Source organism: Pipistrellus hanaki, assembly GCF_964339955.1.
Source record: "Pipistrellus hanaki genome assembly, chromosome: 18".
Lineage (NCBI taxonomy): Eukaryota > Metazoa > Chordata > Mammalia > Chiroptera > Vespertilionidae > Pipistrellus > Pipistrellus hanaki.
In genome coordinates this window covers 33,954,478-33,964,718 of record NC_140520.1, presented here as the reverse complement: position 1 = coordinate 33,964,718, position 10,241 = coordinate 33,954,478, and the positions used below count along the sequence as shown (strand labels likewise).

The following is a 10,241-nucleotide window of genomic DNA, read 5'->3' as shown; positions in this document are numbered from 1 at the left end:
GGTAATGAGGCAGCGCCCAGGCCGACCCTGCGGCCGCCGCTCGCAGCGGGAGCGCCGAGTAATTAAATTATTTCTGGAAGCGGGGGAATAGGGGGGTGCCGGTGTCAGGGAAATCCCCGTATGCATGGGAAGGGGGGCCCACTAATTACCATCAGGGGTGCCTCTGCCTCCTCCAGGGTGTGTGTGATGGGGAGGGGAGGGTGGAGGATCAGTCTTTCCACGTCCCCGATCCCGCTGGGCTCCGGGTGGCCGCTCTGGGGCCCTAAAGCATTGCACGCCTCCATCCCCCGGGGCTCGGGGTCGGTCTCCACGGCAGAGGGTCGAGGAGGGCGGCCCCAGGAGGGGGGCTGCAGGCTGGACAAGGCCAGGAGTGGAGGAGGAGTGCCCAGGCCTCGGCTGGGGGCCCGGGTGGGTAGTGGTGGGTGGTGGGTGGAGGGTGGTGGAGGGTGGCGGCCCCGCCACCGGGCGCGCTCGGGGCCGCGGGCACCTGGAGGTGCGGCGGGAGGGGCGCCGGCCGCGGGAAGAGCGGGGCCGCAGACAATGGGCGCGGCGGCGGGAGGGCGGCGGCGGCGGGAACAGCCGGGGGGCGGCGCCGGGCGCGCTCCCCGCCCCTCCGCCCCACGCCGCGCCCCTCCCCCTCCGCCGCCGGCTCCCGGTCCGAGTCCCGATCCCCGGTCCCCGGTTCCTAGACATCAGGGCTCGCCATGGGTGCCTGAGCGCCCCCCTTGCCCCCGGCCCCCTGCCCCGGGGCCTTGCGGGGGCAGAGGCAGCAGCGGTCTGGGACGAAGAGGGGGTGACCGGGCTGCGGAGCCCCCTCCCTCCACCCACCCCCCGCGTCCGCCGCCGGGCTGGGAGCGCGGAGTTCGGAGCGGCCCGGGGCGCTGCGGATACAAAGGCGCCGGGCGGCGGCGGGGCGCCCGCGGAGGCCACCGGGCAGGTCGCAGCGGCGGCGGGTGAGCCGGGGCGCGGGGCGCGGGCAAAGTTTGCAAAAAATAAAAAGAAAGCAACAGAGCAGGAGGGCTATCCTGCAAGGGGCAGGGGGTGCCCGGCCCCCCGAGCGAGCGGGGCGGCGTATGGGGGGGGGGAAGGGGAGCGTGGGTCAATCCCCTTCCGGTGCAATCCCCCCGCTGCACCGCGGAGCACCCCCCCCCCCAACTTTGGGAGGGGAAGGGGCGTGTGGGGAGGGGGCGGAGCCGGGCCTGGCGAGCCGGGGACTTTCCTGGGCCCGGGGTCCGGGTGGGGGCCTTCCTGATCCCGGGGAGCCTGTGAGAGCCGGAGCCTGGGAGTGCGCGGAGGTGCGGGCAGAGGCAGCGCAGGGATGGGGGTGCGGGCGTTGGAAGCGAGGCGCTCAGGGTGCATCCACACCTCTGGAGCGTGGGGAGGGACAGGGGAGGGGTGGCTCAGGGTGCAAAGTGATGTCTTGGGGGGCCTGCCCTGCAGAGAAGAGGGTGTGTGGGTGCCGCTGGAGGATGGGGCCAGCGGGCTGAGACCCCGGCACTGGGCATGCGGGCCGCGGGGACTGGACGCCGCATCCCTCTCCCCACTCCCAGGTACCCATTGGGGGCGCGGGGGGCTCTGCACGGGTGAGTTTGAAAGGGCTGGTGGAGGACCAGGGTGCACCATTCTTTGTTTTCTTGTGTCCTGCAGTCAGGTGGGCCCCGGGGGCTGGAGGTGGAGGTGTTTTTCTGTGCCCACTGAGCGTGTGTGCAGCCAGGGAGGGAGCGGCGGAGCGCGGGGCTGCTGTGTGTTTGGATATGGATTTACGTGTGCACTCCGGGGGAGGGATGGGTCTGTGGGAACGAGGTGGTGGTGGTGGTGGCGACTGGGGGTTTGTGGGAAAGAGGTGTGTAGGAATGGAGGGAGGTGGGTGTGTAAGAGCAGAATGGGGCATATAGCCAAATGGGCGTGTGTGCGCCTGTGTGCTGGGAAGCGGTGTGTTTGAATCTGTTCTCTTGTGTGTAACCTTTGTGGGTACACCAGTACCAGGGTGTGTGTGTGTGTGTGCCCGCCATAGGTGGTGTGTGCTTCTGAATGTTGGGGGTACCGCCCCTTGCCTCTGCAGGCACACTCTCCTGGTGGAAAACCCAAAGGGAGGCCTCCCTGGAGGCGGTGGAGGCTTCTGGGGTGTCCCTGACTGGGCTCTAGGGTGCTGCCTTCAGCCTCCAAGACCGAGGGGTGAGAGGGAGGGGGCCATCTTAGGAAGGGTCTGTTTTGGGAAGTGGGTTTTTCTAGCAAAGGGCGTGTGTTGTGGGGAATAGGAAAAGGGGGTTCTGGGTATAGTCCTGAGGAATCAGGGATTGGAGGAATCAGGGAAGAGAATAAGAAGGACCTTGGACCCCTCTTCATAGGTTGGGGAGGGGTTACATACGTGGCTTTCCAGCTCAAATTCACCCCCCTGCCCCCCAGGCCACTGTTCTCTTGGAAAGCTTTCTTGGAGTTTCTGCCTCAGTGCCCAGTGACTGCCCTGCCTCCAGCATCCTACAGCTCCCCAGGAGTCTTGGGGTTTGGAACGGATGAGACGGGGTAACCAACCTTGGGTCCCCCTCCATGGGGGTGAGGGTGGCATGGGAGCTCTAGGGAGGCCGGGGGTGGGTGGTCTTCGGGAGTTTTTGAAGATGTGTGTGTGGTTTGTCAAATGGTTTCCCGTTTCACTGGCAAGAAATATGATCGGATGGGGCTGTGGTTTGGGGCCAGGTCTGAGAGCGAGGAATGGGGGCTGAGCATGCAAGAGGGCAGATGCCCGATTTGGGGAAGGGGCAGGTACCCACATCCCGTCATCAGGACAGCACCGTGGGCCATCGGATTGCCTGGGAAGTGGATGTGTCTGCTCCCAGAGAAGCAGCAGCCACTCGCTTTCCCTCCTCACTCTTGTCTTTTCTGGAGCGAAGGGAGGGGGTGCCCCTTTCCTTCTTTTGGTGCGCTCCTTGTTTGCCCAGTTCCCTCTCTCCGCCATTTTGCTCTGGCTGGCAGAGGTCAGGTCACGGCACCCAGCCTTAGGAGCTGGGACTGTGCGTGGCCGTGAGGGTCCCTGGGACATGGGATTGGGATGCTGGAGTCCCCAGTGGGCACAGCAGTTGGGATGTGTCCTCTGTAGTCCTCAGGCTCCCCACTTTCCTAAGGCTCCGGGATAGGGGTGGTGGGAGTTAGGAAGTGTGGGAGCTGGGTATAGAGGCAGAGTAGGAAGACTGGATTTTTAAAAAATGCGTGATTCACTCCAGTGTGACCCCTGTCTGATGGGCAACGCGCCTGCGGCCAGCGTGTGCCCGCATCCGGCACGGTGAGCTGTGGGCTGTGGGCACCTTGCTCCGGGCACTCTCTCTGCATGCGTGTGTACTGGCGGGGCACGCTGCCAAGGAGACAAAAGGAAGTGCCATCTCTTCAGGCTCCTCCAGACGGGACCCAGAGGCCACATGCCCGCTCTGCGCCTGCCCCCCCCGGGCTTGCTCCTGCGTCTGTTTCCTCTGATTTCCCAGTGGAGGCCTCTCTGTGGTGCCCACTGTCTGTTCCTTCTGTTCCCCAGAAGCCTGAGGAAGGCCCCCCTCCCTGGGCCCGGACCAAGACAGACATTTGTCTGCTTGTCCGGTTCCCAAGAGGGCCTTCCCGTTGGAAGGGGTGTGAACGTACTCGGTGGACAGAAGCTTTAGGGAAGAGTTCTGGGGCTCTCCTCACTTCCTCTGAGTTTTAGGGGTTCCAGTCGTCTCCTTAGCTCCTCCTGCAGCAGCTCCCTGCACTCTGAGGCCCACGGAAGAGTCTGACGTGGTTGGGATTAGCACTACATAGCGATGCCATGTTGGGGTTTAAGAATCCCGTTCCTCAGCCTCTTCGGTGTCTTAAGACACCAGCCTCCAAGCCCAGGTAGGACCTTTCACAGGAAATCCCAGGTCCCCGAGGCCTCCTTCCCTGGGTCTCAACTGCTTTTAAATCCCTTTTTTGTCACCTCCTAGTTTTGTGGCCTTAGAAAAAAATAGGTAACTTTAAAATGTATTTTTAATATATATATTATATATATTTTAAATATATATTTTATTAATTTTTTACAGAGAGGAAGGGAGAAGGATAGAGAACTAGAAACGTTGATGAGAGAGAAACATCGATCAGCTGCCTCCTGCACACCCCCCACTGGGGATGTGCCTGCAACCAAGGTACATGCCCCTGACCGGAACTGAACCCAGGACCTTCAGTCCGCAGGCCGATGCTCTATCCACTGAGCCAAACGGGTTTCAGCAATGGGTAACTTTCTGAAGCCTCACCTGTCTCATGGAGTTAAACTAGGTGCCGCCTCTTATGTTTATGAGCGTGAGATGAAGTCCTCTGTGGAGAGCATCACACGGTGCCCTGCACAGGGGACGCCCTCGGGAGTCGATGGGAGCAGCTGCGGTTCTGGTTCTGGTTCTGGTTCTGGTGGAAGGTGGCGATGGAGAGAGGTCTGGGCTGGGAGGACAGAGGCTTTGCTTCTGCTCTCCTTCCGGCGGACCATGCTGGGCACTTCCATTTGCCAGGCCCGGTGTGGAGCCCCGGGGGTGGGGGGGTGAACGAGACAGGTTTTCACGGGGCAGGCATGCCTAAGCATGCTGACCCATTAGCCCAGTGAGTGCTGTGTGGAGGTATGTTCTGGAGGCCGCCACAGAGCAAGGGTGCTTGCCGCGGGAAGGTCCGTGGAGAAGGACCTCACGCTGGCCGGTTTTTTAATTGAGGTGCACGTCACATCACATAAAATCAGCCGTGTAAAGGCGAACAGTGGCGTTTGGTACAATCTCAGTGTTTGTGCAATGCTGGCTTCTATCTGACATCCTTTTTTCACCACTATGCAGTGCCTTCCCACTTTCCATCACCAGTCTGCATGCTGACTCTGCGGGTTTTTACCTGTTCTGGATATTTCATAGAAACGGAATTTTCCAGTGTGTCTGGCTTCCCTTACTTCCTGTGACCTTTGCTGGGTTCATCCGAGTGGTAGCAGGTGTCAGACTGCGTTCCTTTTCATGGCTGAATCGTATTCCACCGTATGGCTGGGCCTTGGCTGGACGTAAAGGACACGCACTGCAGGCGGAGGCTGAGCCAGGTCAGGGGTGAGGGTGAACCACACACAACTTGGCATTATTGGGTCCTGGAGTATGTGGTGGGGACTTGGCCTCAGTTTCCCTGCCTGTGAAACCAAGTCCTATGTGGTTGGTGGGATGAAGGAAATGGGAAGAGGAAAGACTGGGCTATTATTGCCTCTTCTCAGCGTCTGGGTGGGGAAGGGACTTTTTTATATATATAGTTATATATATATGTTTTTATTGATTTCAGAAAGGAAGTGGGAGGGAGAGAGAGATAGAAACATCAGTGATGAGAGAGAACCATCCATCGGCTGCCTCTTGCACATCCCCTACTGGGGATTGAGCCCGAAACCCAGGTCCCGTGCCCTGACTGGGGATCGAACTGTGACCTCCTGATTCATGGGTCAATGCCCAACCACTGAGCCACCCTGGCTGGCAGGGATGGGCCTTTTTAACTCACTCTTTCCTCCTTTCTGGGCAGCGCCCTCTTTATGCATCTCTCTTCCTCCCCTTGGGTTCCCATCTTCCTGTTCTACTGAGCGACCACTTCCCATCTCTCCGAATTGACCTGACGGTTCTCCTCTTACCCACGCCAGGTGGGTAATCACTTGGGTGGCTTCTGTCACGTGACCTCTTTGAGATCTGGAGAGAAACGAGGCAGCTCAGGGAGAATCCTGCCATTCCTCCCCCGCACCCTGCGAGGTACCCAGTAGGAGACGGAGGGCACTGGGGGGCGGGGCCCTTGGGAAATGAGGTCCTGCTGTGCGAGTCCGGTGCCCCTGGCAAGGTTGGTAATTACAGATGTGGCATCTGGGGAGGGTTTGGGAGAAGCGGGGCTGGATTCAGCAGAGCTGAGGATATCCTGGTAATCAGGGAGGGGCCGTGAGGGGGAGAGTGGGAAGAACTGGGGGCTGGGGTGGGGCAGGAAGCTTGGGGCCCCTTTCCTGGGCCACTCCGTGCACAGCTGGGCTTGGTGCCTGTAGGAGAGTTGGAGGGGACTGAAGCACAGGCCCTGCTTCACTGTAAGTGCAGGAGAGAGGGGAGGGGAGGGGAGAGGCTGGGGATCCAGGACCCCTGAGGAAAGAGGCAGAGAGAGGAAGAGGGGTGTTGGCTGCTCTTCTAGGCAGTGCCTGGCTCTGGTCTCAGAGAGGGGCTGTCATTTGGGGCCAACAGTGTAGCCAAAGGTGGTTGGGGATTTGCTTCTCGCAGGGAGGCTGGGGATTGGCCTTCCGCCCTCTTGAAGGATGAAGAGGAAGGAAATACCATTTTATGGGACATCTGTTATGTGCCTGATTCTGTGATACTCCGTATACACTATTTCCTTGAATACACTATTTCCTCTTCGCCCTCCCGAGTAAGCACTATTACCCCCACTTTACAGATAAGAAAACTCGTTTAGAGGCGACGAGCCACTCGTTAGGATCACACAGCTCCTCAGAGGCCACGTCAGGCCCATCTCCCTTCACTGCTCCTCTGTTTCCCAGCGCACTGCTCTTCCCCTCTTCCCTCACTCTCACTCCGGTGAGGTCTGGTTTTGCTCCTTATTGCCTTTAATCTTGAACTTGAATGATTCCCCTGTCTTCTGAGAAGCACAGTGAGTCCAGTTACCAGCCTGAGGAGGAGAGAAGCTTCCCCTGAGGCAGGGGGACCGGAGTCTCCGGAGGAACCGGAGGGACACCTCCTGGGGCCGGCCTCTTCCTCTCCGCTGGGCCTCTTCACCTACGGGGGCTCCAGCCACCATGGCCCAGCAGCCTCCCAGCAGCATCCTGCACGGAGAGCTGCTCCCCAGTGAAAGCAGGGGTCTAGACCAGTGGTTCTCAGCCTTCCCAATGCCGCGACCCTGTCATACAGCCCCTCATGTGGTGGTGACCCCCAACCACAAAACTATTTTCGTTGCTACTTCCTAACTGTCATGTTGCTACTGTTAATGAACTGTAATGTATTAATAAATATCTGTGTTTTCCGATGGTCTTAGGCTCTACAGCGGTGGTTCTCAACCTGTGGGTCGCGGATATCGGAAAACAGATATTTTCGTTATGGTTCATCACAGTAGCGAAATGACAGTTAGGAAGCAGCAAGGAAAATAGTTTTGTGGCTGCGGGTCACCACCGCATGAGGAACTGTGTTAAAGGGTCGCGGCACTGGGAAGGTTGAGAACCACTGCTCTAAAGGGTACCGGTAAGAGGCTGCTGGAAAACTCCGCAGGCATTGAGGGCCAGGCTCCCGGTCAGAAGAGAGAGGGTGTGCTTGTGGCCGGCTCTGGGGAGGACTCTGGCTCTCAGGGAAAGTGGGGGGCAGGAGGGAACAGGTGCTGAGCCTGAGGTGTGACTGCGGTCACTTAAAACACAGCCACGTGTGAACAGAGACGCGTGCTTGTTTGTTGTCGAGTCACCTGCTCTGTCCATAGAAGGGAGGTGGCACACAGAAGGGGCGGGGATGTTGGGCTCCTCAGGAAGAGGGAAGACCTCCGGCGATGGGTTTGTCCGGGGGATGGAGGCTGCTTGGAACTGGGCCTTTCAGCGGGCTTGGTTTTCCTAGGTAAGAGCTGGCGAGGGGTGAGGAGAGGGTTTCCAGGACGGGGAAACTTGGGGCGCCACCTGTACCCCGTCACATGGTGCCTCCCACCCGGAGGCCCACCCTCCTGCTTTCGCCACACAAACCGATCCTCACATCGAAGCTGTCTCCATCCCATGCTGCGAGACAGGGGCCCTCGGGGCCAGGGACCGCTGGGGCCTCCCGGGTGTCTTACGAAGAGGGGGAGGGAGGGAGGGTTTTTGCTTTCCCTGAGCTGGGGGTGCTGTGCATAGGAGGTCGGCCTGGGGGCCATCCCAGCTGGCTCACCCTCCGCGGCCCACCTCCTCTCGGCCCTGCAGACAATCCGAGCTCCCTATTTTTTTTCTTTTTTCTTTTTCTTGGCTCTTCCAGAGCCTACCTGGTGGGCAGGTAGGGGCCAGCGAGGGGGGGGCATCGTGGAGCCTGGTGGGTGGGAATCATGAGACCTGCCCTGGGCGAGCATTAAACAGCATCCAGGCATCCAGAAGCCCCGGTTCCCTCCGCAGCAGCGTGGCCTCCGCCTGGGACAGCTGCCAAGGGGATTACTCACCTTTGCTACTGCGCCCTCTTCCCCTGCCCACCTCCCCTCCAGACTGGCTGGGAACGGGCCTGGGGAGGCTCGGGAATGGGGCTCAGGTGAGTGTGTGTGTGTGTGTGTGTGTCTGCGCCCTTGTGTGTGCTTGCGTGTGGTGTTCCGGGGGGCAGAAGCTCTCTGAGCGCTGGGGTGGGGGTAGGGGTGCCAGAGAAAGCAGAGCAGGTCTCTACAGAACCTGCCCGGCAGGGGCAGGTGGAGCTGGGCGGGGTGGGCAGGAGCCCATCCAGGTTCCAGAGGGGGAATGCGCCTGTGGGTGTGAGTGTGTGTCTGTGTTTACGTGTGTCTGTGGATTTGGAGGGAACCCAGCCTCCGTCAGAGGGAGATTAAGGAAGTAGCTGGAGCGGGCTTGGCGCTGGCCTCCCGGACTCCTTTTCAGTTGGGACGCGAGCTCAGGTGTCCTGGCCGGGAGCCCAGCCCGCGGGCCGCCCCTGCTCCTGGCGCTGGGGTCTGGTGGGGGGCAGCTCTGGAAACAGCCGCCTGGCAGCCGGGCACAGCCTCCCTTTCCACCCGGGCCTGTGGGGAGGAGGGTTCTGCCCCTCGCCTGGGGCTGTCGGGGTGGTGAGCTCACGTCTGGGGCCGTCCTGGGAGAGCGCCTGGTGAGCGGACCGGGCTGGAGCGGGCATGTGGTGCCAGCTCCTGGGCTCCCTGGTCCAGCTCGCCTCCCCCGCAGCCCCTGAGATCCAGCTGTCCTGCCCGGCCTCCTGGGGAGCACTGTCCCCAAGGACATCGGGGCCTTTAGCAGGGGGCAGGACGGAGGCGCCGGGGCTGGTCCTGGCCCCCTCTGCGCCTTTGTCCCTTTTGTGGCCCGAGACCCAGCCTGGGCCTCTTGGCATGGTGGCTTGGGAAGGAAGGAAGGGACATTTGGACACTCCGTCGGGAATGGTGAATTGTAGGGGCAGAGACCACCCCTTTAAGCGGTAGGGGTTCTTTGGACTCGGAGGTCTTGGCTTCGGCCTGTCTCTCTCTTCTCTTCTCTTCTCTTCTCTTCTCTTCTCTTCTCTTCTCTTCTCTTCTCTTCTCTTCTCTTCTCTCTCTCTCTCTCTCTCTCTCTCCTGTCTCTCTCTCTCTCTCTCTCTCTCTCTCTCTCTCTCTCTCTCTCTCTCTCTCTTTTAAATATATTTTATTGATTTTTTACAGAGAGGAAGGGAGAGGGAGAGAGAGTTAGAAGCATCGATGAGAGAGAAACATCCATCAGCTGCCTCCTGCACACCCCCTACTGGGGATGTGCCCACAACCAGGGTACATGCCCTTGACCGGAATCGAACCTTGGATCTTTCAGTCCGCAGGCTGACGCTCTATCCACTGAGCCAAACCTGTTTCGGCCTGTCCACTCTCTGAACCTTTGTGTGGTGAGAAGGGGGGTTAGGGCAGGAGCCCGTGAGTTCTCCTCTGTCCTGGCTCCACCGTCTTGGCGGTTCCAGAACCAGAAGAGGCTCCTGAAAGGCCCGGACTCGCTCTGAGAAGAACACACACATTTCAGTCCAGCCCGGGGGGCCTTCCTAACCAATGGGGGCCAGAAGCGGGCTGCCCCCAGGCCACGGCCACGGGCGCCCCACCTTCTCTTTCTGGGCCCCGTTTTCTCTGTGGATCTCAGGTTCTACCCTGAAGGCGTCTCCCAGCTTAGTGCTGGCCCCTGCTGCACTGGGTCCGTCCAGGGCAGGGGTCTTCAAACTACGGCCCGCGGGCCACATGCGGCCCGCAGAGGAGTCTGATCCGGCCCGCCAGGTTTTTTGGGCAGTGAGCGCAGCCGAGGTGTTACAGTAGGAATTAGTAGTTCATATAGTCCGGCCCTCCAGCTCTCTGAGGGACCGTGATCTGGCCCCCACTTTAAAAAGTTTGAGGACCCCTGGTCCAGGGTCTCCTCCTGAGGGAGGTACGGAGGGGGAGCTGGGGAAAGACATGGGTACCAGTGAGAGGTGTGGGTCCCTCTCTGTCCTCCGTGGGAGCCATGTCAGGGTCCCCCACATTGGACACCGTCCGCTCCCCACTGGTGTCACAGGACGGCCTGGCTTGAGCTCGCGATGAGACTGGAGAAGGGGTGACCCCTAGGGAGA

The 10,241-nt window shown here is 60.3% G+C and overlaps 1 protein-coding gene across 1 annotated transcript in view; it reads left to right on the top strand.

The window, feature by feature from the left end:
• Positions 1-636: 636 nt before the first annotated feature.
• Positions 637-10,241, top strand: part of VANGL2 (VANGL planar cell polarity protein 2) — a 28,498-nt gene continuing 18,893 nt past the window's right edge. Inside the window, exon 1 of the mRNA XM_084865886.1 lies at positions 637-953. The gene's annotated coding sequence lies outside the window, so the exon portion shown is untranslated. The remainder of the gene's footprint in view (positions 954-10,241) is intronic.